This window comes from Ahaetulla prasina, chromosome 1 (genome assembly GCF_028640845.1).
Source record: "Ahaetulla prasina isolate Xishuangbanna chromosome 1, ASM2864084v1, whole genome shotgun sequence".
Taxonomy (NCBI): domain Eukaryota; kingdom Metazoa; phylum Chordata; class Lepidosauria; order Squamata; family Colubridae; genus Ahaetulla; species Ahaetulla prasina.
The window spans coordinates 230,341,604-230,356,956 of NC_080539.1; positions in this window are offsets into that span (position 1 = coordinate 230,341,604).

Here is a 15,353-nt window from a genome sequence, read left to right on the forward strand (position 1 = left end):
CCAGGATCAAATACTCTTGTTTGATTCTTAATAATGAAACTTTTCCTTAGGTTTTTAATAGGCAACTTTCTCAACAATTGCATCTTATTTCCAAAGCTCATAAGTCTTTCTTATAAATACCGCTGCTACATCCATTATTGACAGTACAATATTCCTCTTGCCAAGAAAGTCCAGTCCATACTTCATCAATTCCATTATCTCAGAATTTCTTATATTCGTATTCTTTTTCAATCTTTTCGGACAGATCTTTAGTTTTCAAACCAAACACTTTCTCCTTCGCATCAGACAGCAACAGATCAAGTTTCAATTCATCAAAGCTGCGAATCAAATACAACTGTTGTTTCCTGCTTTTGAATATCATCTTGAATTTGCACAACTGGGACTAGAACTCACTGCCTCCTGGTTTCTAAGCTGGTGTCTTAACCACTAGACCTAACTGGTCTTTGAGCATAGCTTACACAGCTAATTATGAATTTATCAAAGCAAAGAACCTCTCCCTTAAAGGGTATCTTTTTCACCCTAATACTGGTACGTTAAGACATATTAAAATGGAAAAATAACAGAAGTAAAGGAACCGGATAATATGATTCTATGCATTGTTTACTCAGATGAAGTGATGCTGTGCTTTATGATACTCTCAGTAAGGGGTGGAATTGCAGTTTCTTAATAGAAATAGAAGAGAAGAGAAAATTATGAAATAATTTGTTAATCTAGTTTATTTTCATCACAGAACAGAGTAGAACTAAGAATTATTTTAAAACAGTTTTTAAAAAATATATCAATAGAATAAGTTAAAGATAAAATTATTAACATAAAATTAGTACAGGAATTAAAACAGGAGAGAATCCTATAGAATTACAAGTAGTTTTACATTAATAATTTAAATGCTATAAATAGATAGCTTTTAATAAAATAACTATGTAAAAGGACATAAGTGGTACTAGAATTTCTAAAACACTATAAGAATGTCAAATTATGCCAAATTATATGAAGTCTAATGCTTCCTGAAGCTCTGCTAAGGTTGGTTGGGATTAAAACAATTATGGTCCAGCCAGTTTTAACAAAAGAAATAGCAAAATAAAAGAAAGAATAATATGTGTACATATAAAAGAAAAAGAGGGGGGAAATAGGGAAGAAAAGAAAGGGAATGAAAGAAAGAAAATCTACCGAATTATAGAAACCTAGTTAAGGCTCAGAATCACCTCACTTGAATGAATTGTTCACATTTAGCACTTAGAATTATATACCGCTTCATTGTGCTTTTACAGCCCCCTCTAAGCGGTTTACAGAGTCAGCCTATTGCCCCCAACAATTTGGGTCCTCATTTTACCCACCCCGGAAGGATAGAAGGCTGAGTCAACCTTGAGCCTGATGAGATTCGATCTGCCAAATTGCAAGCAGTCGGCAGAAGTAGCCTGCAGTACTGCACTCTTAACCACTGTGCCATCACATTTTAAATCATAGTTTAAATCATAGCTCTGACATAGAATTGGTCTATGTTGTCTGGAAAAAAAAACCCTGCATCTCGTTTTTTTCAGAGAACTGGCTGGCAAGGGACTAGTGTAACCAGCCTCCAGACTGCCCAGATATTGGGTTATATACATTACAGTGAGCAAAAGTAATGTGTGTTCTGGTGTTTGGGACAATGTGAGCCAATGATGTAGAAATACAGGTAGTCCTTGACTTACAACCATTTGTTTGGTGACTGTTGTGGTCCGCCAGCAGCCCGCGGACCTGGCAATGGAGTCAGACAGTGGGGAGGCTGGGGAAGACAATGGGCCAGTCCTGGAGTCAGGGGAAGGCCTGGACAAGGGCTCTGCATCGGAGGCAGAGGTTGGGCCAGGGCCATCTGGGAGCGATGTGTGCACTCTGGAACCTCCAGAGGCAAACAGCAGAGAGGCAAAGGAACAGGAGGAGCCTATTCCTAGTGCACGCATGCGAAGAGCTGCCAGAAGGCAAGAGCAGCTAAAGCAAAAAGGACAACTCGAGAATAAGGCCAGAGGGTGCTTGGCCACTCCCATAAGGCTTAAAAGAGCAGCAACAAGCTGTTGGGTTCTTTGTAGAAAATCAATGTTGATTTCCGTGCTTCTTGTCAGCGTCTCTTGAACTTTGTGGGGTTTTTGCCAAGAAAAGCCTTTGGCAGGTTGCCAAAGACATCAAAGATTGGTGATAAGGCCAACAGACTGGTTATTAAGAATTTTGTTTTGGACTAAGCTGAGAATGAATTAATTCTCAGCTGTTTTAATAAAATATATTGTTGAGGACTGAATTGTGTTTAGTAATCACTACTTGGGCCTTGGTCACAACAGTGACTGAAGTTACAATGGCACTTTAAAAAATGATTTACGACCGTTTTCTCACAACCATTGTAGCATCCCCGTAAGCGTGATCAAAATCTAGTATCTACAATAGTCTCCTAGATGAGTTAATGAGCCATGTTGGCCTTGGCTGTAAGAGATATGTTGTTGACGGTCTTTCTTGGTTCTTAAAGGATGTCAAGATCTGGCTGGCACAGAACAAGTTCAAGCTTCTCTTCACAGTTGAATAGTTAAAAAAAAAGAAGAAGATATAAGTTCTTACCATGCCTTGTTGGTTAACTGCTTTTATGAAATGCATCTCTTTAACTCATGTAGGCATAAATGGATTTACATTTCCATATGTCAGATATTTGGATTATTGGCATTTCCCATTATGGTGAGTTTCCCTTGTAAAGAAATATCAATATAGGTTTTTCATTTTTGAACCATGAGGAATCTCACCTTGTTTCATATTCTTTCCAACGTTCACTTGAACAATCGCTCATGCCTGCCGGACCACAACTAATGAAATATTAATACTCTTAACCTTTGGTTAGCTTATAAAAGACAGTGATAAATCAAAATGCTTTGGACAGAAGTTAATATATTCTGGGAGATCACACTGGTGTTAGAATTCAGTTCTATCACCTGCTGATATAGTGCATGGCTCCTAATAAGAGCTTAGGTGAGGTAGAAGATACTCTTCATTAGATAGTGAAATTTGTAATTGAAATTCAAAAAAGTCCACCAATTTTCTAGTGAATGCCATGAAACAGTTTACTCTTCAGTTCAAGTGGTATGATTTTTTTTTTAGAAAAATGTTAAATATAATTTGCATGTCTGGTTTTTTTATAACTATATAAGCAGACCAGACTTTCAAAGAATGGATATTATCATATATGTTCCAAACTCTTAACACGGGAAAATAAAACATGATTTCACTCGGAAAAAAGTTTCCTCGGTTGCAAAGTACCTCTAGCCTTACAACCTCTGAAAAGAAAGATGGTCTAATATGCAAAGTATACGCAATGCAACATAAATTAGGCACCATAGATCAGGGGTCTCCAACCTTGGCCACTTTAAGATTTGTGGACTTCAACTCCCAGCAAAGCTGGCTGAGGAACTCTGGGAGTTGAATCCACAAGTCTTAAAGTGACCAAGGTTGGAGACCCTTGCCATAGATCATGAGGTAATAGCCTGAAAGTCATAGAACAGTGATGGCTAACCTTTTCCAGACTGAATGCCCAAAGAGTGCCCAAACCCCCAAAATGCAATATGCTTGCAGCCTCTGCATATGCGCTCCACCCCGCATGCATTCGAGTGCCCTCCGCATACGCCCTGCCTCCCGCATGTGCCCCCGCATATGCACACACAGCTGCAGCCCCCTGCATGTGCCCCGCCCCCATGCAGGCGCACACGACCCCCCACAGGTCCCCCATGCATACACGTGTGGCCCCCTCACATGTGCCCCATCTCCACGCATGCATGGCAGAGACCTGAAGACCAGCAGGCCAGCGGGAGGTGCTCGTGCATGTGCGGCAGAGCTGAACTGGGGTGACGGGTTGCGTGCCTACAGAGAAGGCTGCGTGCGACCTCTGACATGCGTGCCATAGGTTCGCCATCATGGGCATAGATGGTGATGACTCATGAAGTCTTCAAACCTACTACTTGACTTTGTAGTATTTTGGATTAACTGCTGAACTGTTGTGTCTGCGCCCCCCGAGCCCCCCCAATACTCCTGTCTGTGGTTGTAGTAAGCTAACTATGGTATGCAATATTGGAGTATCTTTATCATTATTTTATGGAAGGGATCCCTTCAAAGACTAATGCTCTATGAGCTAAAGGCAGTGAAGCAGGAACCAGCATATTTCAGACCAGACAGAACCATTGTTACAGACACTGAAAAGTTGTTCCTCAATTTCAAGGCTGGGAAACAAATCATCATTATCTTGAAAAAGCCTAAGATTTAAAGGCTGGGGCCGGCATATAGAAAGGGCACAAATTTTATTTTCTGCAGTGGTCAGATATTCGGTGTATGTGTTGTTTTCTTCTTGCAATTCATCTCATTGTGCTGAGCCTGTGAAGATTCTACCGTCACCTAATTCTTGAATGCGGCGCTGAATTTCTAAAAGAGATTCATAGCCATGACAAGTTTAAAATCTGACAGGCACCCATACAAATGTCTTTTTGACAACATCCAAAAGTCAGAAAGTCTCTTACTAATTTCCAGAGGACCTGCCACTAGCCCACTTTACATGAAGATAGCAATAGCATTTAGACTTATATACCGCTTCATTGTGCTTTTACAGCCCTCTCTAAGCGGTTTAGAGAGTCAGCCTATTGCCCCCAACAATTTGGGTCCTCATTTTACGCACCTCGGAAGGATATAAGCCTGAGTCAACCTTGAGTCAGTGAGATTTGAACTGCTGAACTGCAGCTAGGAGTCAGCTGAAGTAGCCTGGAGTATTGCAGTCTAACCACTGCGCCACCTCGGCTCTTTTATCAATTCCTTACTGAGCTACTTATATTTCATCATAACAAGACAACGCCTTGTTTTCTCTGCTGTTTCCACTGAATTAACTCTACCGTTATGCACAGGTTCTGCCTCTGTACAATGGGAGGGCGAGGAACGTAATGAAGTTGAAACCCATTGGTTCCAAAGGGAAGATTTCAAAATCCAAATTTAAAGTTGGTTGGGTTATATACAGGTAATCTTTGACTTATGACACAATTGAGCCCAAAATTTCTGTTGTTAAGTGACATGTTTGTTAAGTGAGTTTTGCCCCATTTTATGACTTTTCTTGCCATAGTTATTAAGTGAATCACTGAAGTTGTTAAGTTAGTAACACAATTGTTAAGTAAATCTGGATTCCCCATTGACTTTGCTTGTCAGAAGGCCACAGAAGGTGATCCACGTGACTCCAGGACACTGCAATCGTCATAAATGTGAGTCAAATTGTCAAATATCTGAATTTGGATCACGTGCCCATGCAGGGCCTCTGGTGGCTCAGACTGCTAAGACAGTCTGTTATTAACACAGCTGCTTGCAATTACTGCAGGTTCAAGTCCCACCAGGCCCAAGGTTGACTCAGCCTTCCATCCTTTATAAGGTAGGTAAAATGAGGACCCAGATTGTTGGGGGCAATAAAGTTGACTTTGTATATAATATACAAATGGATGAAGACTATTGCTTAACACAGTGTAAGCCGCCCTGAGTCTTCGGAGAAGGGCGGGATATAAATGCAAATTAAAAAAAAAAGATGCTGCAATGGTCATACATGTGAGAAATGGTCATACATCACTTTTTTCAATCCCGTGGTAACTTTGAACGGTCACTAAATGAACTGTTGTAAGGTGAGGACTACCTGTACAAAGAAGTTTATAATTCCAGATTAGAAGAAGAAAAATTGGGGTATGATTTTAAATTTATAAATATGTAAACTAATAGTAAACCAGTAGTATAGATCTATTGTCCCTCTGCCAATGCAAGGCGTATGAAATCGGGACAGAAAGAATAGATTGGAGACGCAGAAGGCTGAAAGCAGGAAAGAGGAATTATTGAAATTCTTCTTCACTCCGCTGTGATGATAGATGCCTTTTATGAATAGAATAGAATAGAATAGAATAGAATAGAATAGAATAGAATAGAATAGAATAGAAAAAAACTGACTATCACTCAATGCTTATATCATAAAATAGAAGAGAAGCTTATGCACAATTAGTGCCTCAAATATTACCAAATTAACTGAGTTATAACGGGAAAATAATTTGAGGCTATAATTTTCCCATACTCTACAAATCTAGGTCTCCATGGGCCCCGCATCATTTAAACGAGAAACCTAGCCTCAAAAGATACTAACTGCTAAATTAATTTTTACACATTCCCTAAAGGAAGCTTTTGTCAAACATTTCAAGTTTTTTATGTAAGTTATGCTTCCGCTTTTTAATATTTTCTGCTAGAAGCAAAGTAATTATATGTTCCAAATGTTTCATAAGATTAGGACATTTGCCATGCCCAATATATTTTATATGCAATGCACTGCACTAAAGAACAATCGTTGAAATAACTGACCCTGTGTTTTTGGTTCATTCCGGGTTGCAGTTCATTGGCATTTCTGTTCTCATGGTTGTTAATCCAATTTGCACATTATTTTAGAGAATCTCTTTGAAATCAATTAGATGTTTCCAGATTATAGGTCTGGAGGGCTGTAATTATGCCTCTGTCTGAATGCCTTTTTCAAGATGCATAGCCCTGCTATGCGCACATGAACTAACTTTCCCTAAAAGAAAGGCCTTGTAGTCTCGATTAGGAACAGGAAAAGATTGGATTCTAGTCCTGCTTTAGCCACACAAGTCAACTGGATGATTTTGGGACAGTCACCCCCGCTGAGCTCCAGGAAGAAGGCAAGGACAATCTACTTCCAAAAAACGTGCTTAGAAAACCACATGGATTCGCCCATGTAGCTGCCAGGAGTCAAGACTTAATCTGAAGGACAAAAACATCCATGCTACTTTGCAGTCAGACTACTGTATATAGCAGCTTGGTATTCAGAAACAGGGTTGTAAAAACATGTTTGAATGTACCATTGCAAGGCATGAACAGCCTCTGAGAAAATGTAATGAATGTGACATACTGTGTACTTAAGCGCTAATATGTCAGCCTGAGTCAGCACTTTTTCCCTCTCCTCCCCCCTTCCCCATATGTCTTTCCCAAGTACTAACCTGACCAGGTTTTGTTTGCTTTTGATATGATTTCCGTCAAAGGCTGAACACAGAGGTGGTATAGCTTGAGGCTGCAGAGGATGGAGTTTGTGGAGAAGAATGTGTGTGTTGGCTCTTAAAACACGCGGTACAATCAAGCTGAAACCAAACCGAGGGAAACATTCACATGGAGTCCAGTAACGCCCAAGATTATAGTCCTATAAATCAATCAGATAAGACTTTGGCTTTTTAATATCTTAGTTTTAATTGAAGTAGGAGTCACAAAGAATGCATCCAATGCCCCGGCTGGAAAAAGCTAAGAATCTCTGATAGTGTCCAAGGAATAGAGGATTTATGACCTTTCAAAAGTTGCAGAATTGCATCTCTCAGCCTTCATCATTGCTGGGCTTGTTGACTTCAGCTGCCCAATGTTGTGGCTGATCAACGTCTCCACAGCTGCAGGTTCTTCCTGCCTGATTTGGCTTATCTTGTTACATTAATGTAGAAGTCTCTGTGCCTAAAAATTTTCTTGGACCTAAAATATTTGATAGGGTATCAGTCTTCTATAGAGAAAAGGCAGAAAGCCCTACTTGAGTAAAAACAGTAACCCAAGTATGCTACCTATTTCTTTGATCTCCATTGAAAATGGAGGGCTGTAGTATTTCTGACTCGCACCTTAAAACTGATACGATCAACATCCCAAAATGTATGGCGAATGTTAATTGCCAACGATCCAATCCTTCCACTATGAGAAAGCTACTTGCTTCGGTGCTCAAGAGCTCTTCCCATAGATCCTGAAAATGCACCATGCTCCATTTCCCTTCCATTGAGATGCTTGGCATATTGCCTGTGGTAACAATGGGTTTAACCAGGCAAGTCAGTTTTCTTTCCCCTTAGCTACACTTGAGAAGGCTTGTCCAGTTGGGTCTTCATCAAGAGACTTGTTACAAGTTCTCCAGCACTTCCTTTCAGTGGAATATCTGTAGCAGAGCAAAGTCAACCCAGCACAAATGGAGCTCACTTATCACAACCGGGCTCAGGATGGAAAATTAATAGCAATTTCTTTGCTTAGAAGGCAAACCCACAGTAACCTGTATGTATATCTGATTAGGACTTCCTTCCATTAGAAAACAGTGTAACCCTATTGATTGGAGAAGACAGACGAATTTAGCTGAATTCCCTTTCCTTGGGTGACATTCTCATCTAATGTTACGGGTGATCTGTGGTCTTTCGGGAATTGGATTACATTTGTCCACTAGGGCAAAAGTTTCAATCGTTACCATGCCACAAGCTCATGGCTCTTTATATTAATCTTGTTAAAGAATGCCCTACACCTGTGGTGGAATGAGATTAGGAGTCTCAGCAGGCTTACACCTGGAGACATTTTTCAGCCTTGCCTTAATGCTACATTGCCTTTATCTTCTGTAGCAAACAAAACCACAGTTATAACAGGCTGACCCTTGTCGAAATTCAAGACTGGTATCCTGAAAAGGAGATGAAGGGTGGGGAGGAAAGCTCGCACGGAAAAGCTGCCAGAAACAACAAAGCTAAGAATAACATGCTCTGTGCTCGGCCTATACGGGCATTTTGAGATTAGCCTGCCTGGGCTATTTAATCAATTTCCTACTAGAGTTATTAGGGTCTTTTTACGAGAATAGTATATAATCCAGAATGGAGATTTGAAGATAAATTGTATCCATATGTGACCACTGCAGCTGCACAGAGAGCTTTTTAAAAAAAATTCTTTGAAAGACATGGCCTCTTAAGCAGTTTAATGGAGAAAGGTCTTAAGTCTTCCGTCAATCACCCTGGTGCCAAATCATTGTATGGAACACTCTGCCCAAAAAAATCTGCAAACCAGTAGCACAGATTCTGATTTTGAGGCTGTTTTGCAGAACACCCAACAAACCACTTTAAGACATCAACTCCCAGAATTCCCCAGCCAACGTGCAGCTGTCTGTGAAGCTACAATAGTTACATCTAGATAGATAAAATTTATCCTCAAATCCCCGGCGTGGCTGGCTGGGGAATTCTGGGAGTTGAAGTCTACAGATCTTAACGTTGCCATGGTTGGACACTCCTGATCTAGATGAAGGCAAGCATCACTTCTGCCTGTACTATTGAGCTTTTGTAACATAAGTCTGAACACTTGTGGCAAGTTCTTTGCGCTAAGAACTCATAAAAGAGTATTAACTAGACACCCTGTGTTTTGTTTTAAAGAGTCCTTTTCATAGGGACTATATGATCCCCCTTCTAGCATTATCCGCTACCTCTCTACTCCTAATTAAACTGTGGTTACCATCTATCAAAGGTTTGCTCATTTCTACTCTAGATGGATGGTGTTGTTGTGATCCAAGCCCAAGTAGGTAGTAGGAAACTCAGTCAGTGTAAAAACAAACAAACTTTATTGAAACAGCTGAGAATTACTTCATTCTCAGTGTAGTCCAACTAAATTAAAGCAAATTCCTCCCAACACAAATTCCTCAGTCCTATCACCAACCTTGGTCCAATTAGGCAAACTGCCAAAGGCCTTTCGTGGCAAAAATTGCTATCAACGTTGTTTTCCAGCAAGGAGTCCAAACACTGTCGCTGGTCTTTTAAACCTTATGGAAGGAGCCAATCATCTCTTGGCCCTACTCCCAAGTCATACTCTTTGCTTTAGCTGCTCTTGCCTTCTGGCAGTTCTTCTCATGCGTGCATTAGGAACAGGCTCCTCCTGTTCCTCTGCCTCACTACTATCAGTCTTTGGAGGCTCTGGAGTCTGTACATCACTTTCCAATGGTCCTGGTCCCACCTCTGCCTCCGACACAGAGCCCTCATCCAGGCCTTCCCCAGCCTCCAGGAGTGGCCCATGTTCCTCCTCAGCCTCATCGCTGTCTGACTCCGTTGCCAGCTCCACAGGCTGTTGGCGGACCACAACAGGTGTCTAACATCTAGCATAGCTGTTCAGTCTCTTCCGCCTTAATGGATGGTCTGTGGTAAGAAAAGCAATGGAAGGAAATACAAGGATAGACAAATAGCATCATCCAGAGACCCAGCTAAAACTTCACTTAACATACATCTTCGTCATGTGGGCTTTTGGTCTGTCCCCCTTTCTTCATCTTACCGGAGCCATAACCTTCTCCTTTCTTTCAAGGTAACAGAGAAATGTAAACTACTCACTCATTAGGTCCCTGTCAGATATAGGAATGCTCAGTATATGTGTTGGCTTTACAGGTAGCCCTTGGCTTACAACCATTCATTTAGCGACTGTTCAAAGTTACAACGGCACTGAAAATAAATGTTTTATGAGCGTTTTTCATACTTGTGGCAATTGCAGCATCCTGCTGGTCTCACAATCAAAATTTGGACGCTTGGCAACTTGCATGTACTTATGACAATTGCAGTGTCCCGGGGTCATGTGATCCCCTTTTGCGGACCTTCTGACAAGCAAAGACATTGGGGAAGTCAGATTCCCTTAACAACTATGCCAAAAATGTCGTACAATGGGGCAAAACTCACTTTAGGAGAAATGTTGGGCTCAACTGTGGTCGTAAATCGAGGAGTGCCTGTATAAAGAAAGGAATCATGTTGAATCTAGAAGATTGTGTCTGGGTGCGTTTATTTTCTATTTAATTAATTAATTTATTTAATTAAATTTTTATACTGCTCTATCTCCCGAAGGACTCAGGGCGTTTCACAGCCAGATAAAATACAGAAATCATACACAATAAAAACTAATTAAAAAACTTATTTAAATAGGCCAGAATTTAAAATTACAGTTAAAATGATAAAACCCCATTACCTAAAAATTAATAAATAACCCCAGTTAAAATTAAGTAAAACTTTTAATCCAGTCCCGCTTGGATAAATAAATGCATTTTCAGCTCACGGCGAAAAGTCCGAAGATCAGGCACTTGGCGTAAACCAGGGGGAAGTTTGTTCCAAAGCGTAGGGGCTCCCACAGAGAAGGCCCTACCCCTGGGGGCCGCCAGCCGACATTGTTTGGCGGACGGCACCCTGAGAAGACCCTCTCTGTGTGAGCGTATGGGTCGGTGGGAGGCATGAGGTAACAGCAGGCGGTCCCGTAAGTACCTGGGCCCTAAGCCAGGGCCCTAAGCCAGGGCCCTAAGTCTAGTGACAGTTCAGGTTACAACTCTTAAACATTCAAACCTTCAGATTGTCCAAGTACTTTGGCCACAGGATGAAAAATGGGCAAAAACATTTTTTTCCTTTTTATCCTGGTGCAAACACTTGGGATGACACTCAAATTCACCAGTTTAATAAAGCTTAAGATGACAAAGTATAAGCCTCTTGCATGACACCTAGGCTGGCTTGCTTGCTTGCTTGCTTGCTTGCTTGCTTTTTCTTTTTGTTTCTTTCTTTTCTTTTTTCTTTTTTTCCTTTTTGAAGTAGGGCTTGGTCAGCAAAGCTAATCCCTGATACTGATATTCTTGAATGAACCACTGATTTAAAAACCATTGCATTGGAAAATATCACTGGGAAATTTAGGGACATCTATGGATATTATTGTTGTTGTTGTTGTTGTTGTAGAATATTTATACTTTCTCTACATGAACAGCACCAGTGGTGAGTTGCTCCCTGTTCAGTCCGGTTCTTGCAAACCAGTAGTAATGATGGCGGGAAGCTCTGCTCACCCACCCCGATGTTATCACTGACGATCTGCACATGCGCAGAAGCCTCTGTACAAGTGCAGAAGCAAGCGTGCACGCTTCCGTTGCGAACCAGTAGTAAAAGTAAATGGAACCCACCCCTGTATAGCACAGGCCAGGATCTATATATTGTGGTTAAAGGCAATTTAGAGTCTGCATGAGCAACATGCTAAAATGCCAAATGCCAAAGCAGATTAAAAAGTTATTCATCTGCCTGAAATAAAGTTCAGACATGTTTTATTTCTGGCAAGAGGAAGGCAGGTAAGAGGGGGAGCGCTACTGCAACAAAGCCCATTATCAACAAAGGCTGAACTTCTATGTCATATTAGGTTCTGTGGCACAAGAGCTGTTGCCAGTGTTCAGTGTCCTGCTCGAGCAGGTTGTTGGACTAGAAAAACTCCAAGGTCCCTTCCAACTCTGTTATTCTGTTATCCTGTTACATTCTAGAGTGTTGAGAATGATAGATTATGTACTTCTCTGCTGTTGTTATTGTTATTTGCAGATTCTCATCCAGCAGCTATCATCAGGGGGCCCCCATACTCTATGAGGGTAGATCAGACAGGACAACAGTCCTGCAATTTGCTGTGGCATGCCTGCAAGATTCTTTGCAGATAAAGTCTAGCTTAAGGTTGAATGAGTCTGCGAATGGTGTCACATTTTGCAATGTGATCTGGGATTCTTTTGATCTTGGACTTCTGCGGAAGTGAGTAGAGCATTCTGTAACATGAGCTCCGCTACCTATGGGCTGAAATCTACTAGACTCAGAATCCCCACCAGAGCAGCAAGTGGGGGCCTCAGTCAGGGAAGGCTTTGTCTGACTTAAGACTGCTATACAGAGAGTCCTCGACTTTCAACCATTTGTTTAGTGACCGAAGTTATAATGACGCTGAAAAAAGTGATTTATGACCGTTTTTCACACATATAACCATTGCAGCATCCACATGGTCGCATGATCAAAATTCAGACGCTGGCAATTGGATCACATTTATGATGGTTGCAATGCCCGGGGTGAAGAGATCTCCTTTGGCAACTTTCTGGCAAGAAAAGTCAATGGGGAAGCCAGATTCACTTAACAACCATGCTGTTAACTTAATAACTGCAGTGCTTCATTTAAAGGCTGGCAAGAAAGGTCGTAAAAAAGGGGCAAAGCTCACTTAACGAATGTCCTGCTTAGCAATGGACATTTTGGGCTCAATTGTGGTCATAAGTTGAGGACAATCTGTAGAGACAGATTGGACAGCTGCAGCCCTTAAATCTTGATCATGATGAACTCATGATGCTCTTATTGCTACAGGTAGTCCTCAACTTACAACAGTTCATTTAGTGACTGTTTGAAGTTACAGACAGGTGAAATCCAGCAGGTTCTGACAGGTTCTGGAGAACCAGTAGCAGAAATTTTGAGTAGTTCGGAGAACCAGCAAATGGCTGGTCCCAGAGTGGAGTGGGAATGGAGATTTTGCAATATCCTTCCCCTGTCATGCCCACAAAGCCACGCCCACCAAACCAAACCACACCCACAAAGCCATGCCCACAGAATCAATAGTAAAAAAAATTGGATTTCACCACTGGTTACAACAGCACTAAAAAAAGTGACTTATGGCTATTTTTCACGCGACCATGGCAGCATTCCCATGGTCACGTGATCAAAATGCAGATGCTTGACAACTTACTCTTATTTATGACGGTTGTAGTGTCCTGGGGTCATGTGATCATTTTTTGTAACCTTCTGACAAGCAAAGTGGATGGAAATGGATGGAAAGGTCTACCGATTTATGAACTATTCTTTAATAAACTTATGAAGAATAGTTGCAGGAATTGAACATCCCTAGCAGGGGTGAAAAGTAAAATTTGTTACTACCGGTTCTGTGGGCATGGCTTGGGGGGGTCATGACTGGGTGGGCATGGCCAACTTTTTTTTTTTTTTACTTTTAAAAGCATTTTTTCTACAACCTTTTTTGGCCGAAGAGGCTGTAGAAAAAATGCTTCTAAAGGGTTCTGTGATCCCAGCTGAGCCGCGCGATCATCAGAGGCTTTTTTTTTACTTTTAAAAGCATTTTTTCGGCGGAAGAAAAAATGCTTTTAAAAGTTAAAAAAAACCCTCTGATGATCGCGCGGCTCAGCTGGGCATGGGTGGGGAGGGGGACGATGCAGGGATTTTTGCTACCAGTTCTCCAAACCACCCGCTGCCATCACTACCGGATTGGGCGATCCGGCCCAAACCGGGAGCATTTCACCCCTGATCCCTAATCTAATGAAAAGAAGGACTAGGTGTGACATGATAGCATATTTGAAGGGCTGCCAGAAAGATAAAGGGGTCAACCTATTTTCCAGAGCATCTGAAGGCAGGACCAGAAACAATTGATGGAAACTAATCAAGGAGAGAAGCAGCCTAGAACTAAGGAGAAATTTCCTGACAATTAATCAGTGGAACGACTTGCCTCCAGAAGTTGTGGATGCTCCAACACTGGAAGAAGAGATTGGACAGCTATTTGAAATGGTATAGGGTTTCCTGTCTGAGCAGGGGGTTGGGCTAGAAGATCTCTGAGAACCCTTCCCACTCTGTTATTCTGTTAAAGTCAATGGGGAAACCAGATTCACTTAACAACTGTATTACTAACTTAACAATTGCAGTGGGATTCACTTAACAACTGTGGCAAGAAAAGTCGTAAAATGGGACAAAACTTAACAAATGTCTCACTTAGCAACAGAAATTGTGATTGTTAAGTCGATGACTACCTGTACACATCTGGAACTATTGTAATGGACCTTAATTGGGGCTGCCTTTGAAAACAACCTGAAAACTGAAGCTGGCAACAACTGTGACACCCACTCCGTCCGTGGGGGAAAGCTTCTACTGCAGCACCACACTTCACTGCACTTGGTGCAAACAAATTTTTTTCCTCTTCCTTGCTATTTTTGCTATATTCTTTTAAAATGTGCATACCTATCAGTTTTATTTATTTTCCTTTTAGCCATAATCAATAAAAACATTAAGCTTTGTTGCTAGCATTATTCTTTTTAGAGCCATTTTCATTACCGGTTCATTTATTTGCGTTTAATCAGTCTGGCCTGAGAAAACATCAGATTCGAAGTTCAGCACAAAATACAAATGGGGTGTCAAGAGTTCCAAGTAACACCCCCAACAAAAGAAGATTCCGAGGCTTGAAGTTCCTCAAAGTTCCATTTTATTAGAGATGTCATATTGGCACATCTGGGAAAACCCAAATCTGAAAGCTTACAGGTTTTCCCCACCCAAGTAAAAATTCAAGTCCCTGCCCAGCACCCACAAGTTCATCACATGGTCCAATCAAAGCACCATCCCAACTGGAGATGCCTCCCAGTTCCATCCTTCCAGGTGCAGGGTAAGTTGTCCTTGACTTTCTGAGAGAGGATTACATATCACCCTGTCTCCATACAACTCCCCCCCCCCGCTTCCAGTTTCCCACAGTAGTAAACGTGGCAGGTCTGAAGGCCCAGTGCAAAAGATGGCTTCCAGGCCTGACATATGGGAAGGAAAATAAAACAGTGGGAAGCTCCCAGCAAGAGTGGGAGCGAAAACATCTTTGCCTTTCCTTAATTTATTTTCCTAATTCTTCGGAAAGAGAGCAGGCAGGCAGCAGCTGAGCATCATGGGAGAAATTCCACCTCACCAAAGCCTCCCACTCAGGCCTCAGTACATGAGTTGATGTGGTGACGGGTGATC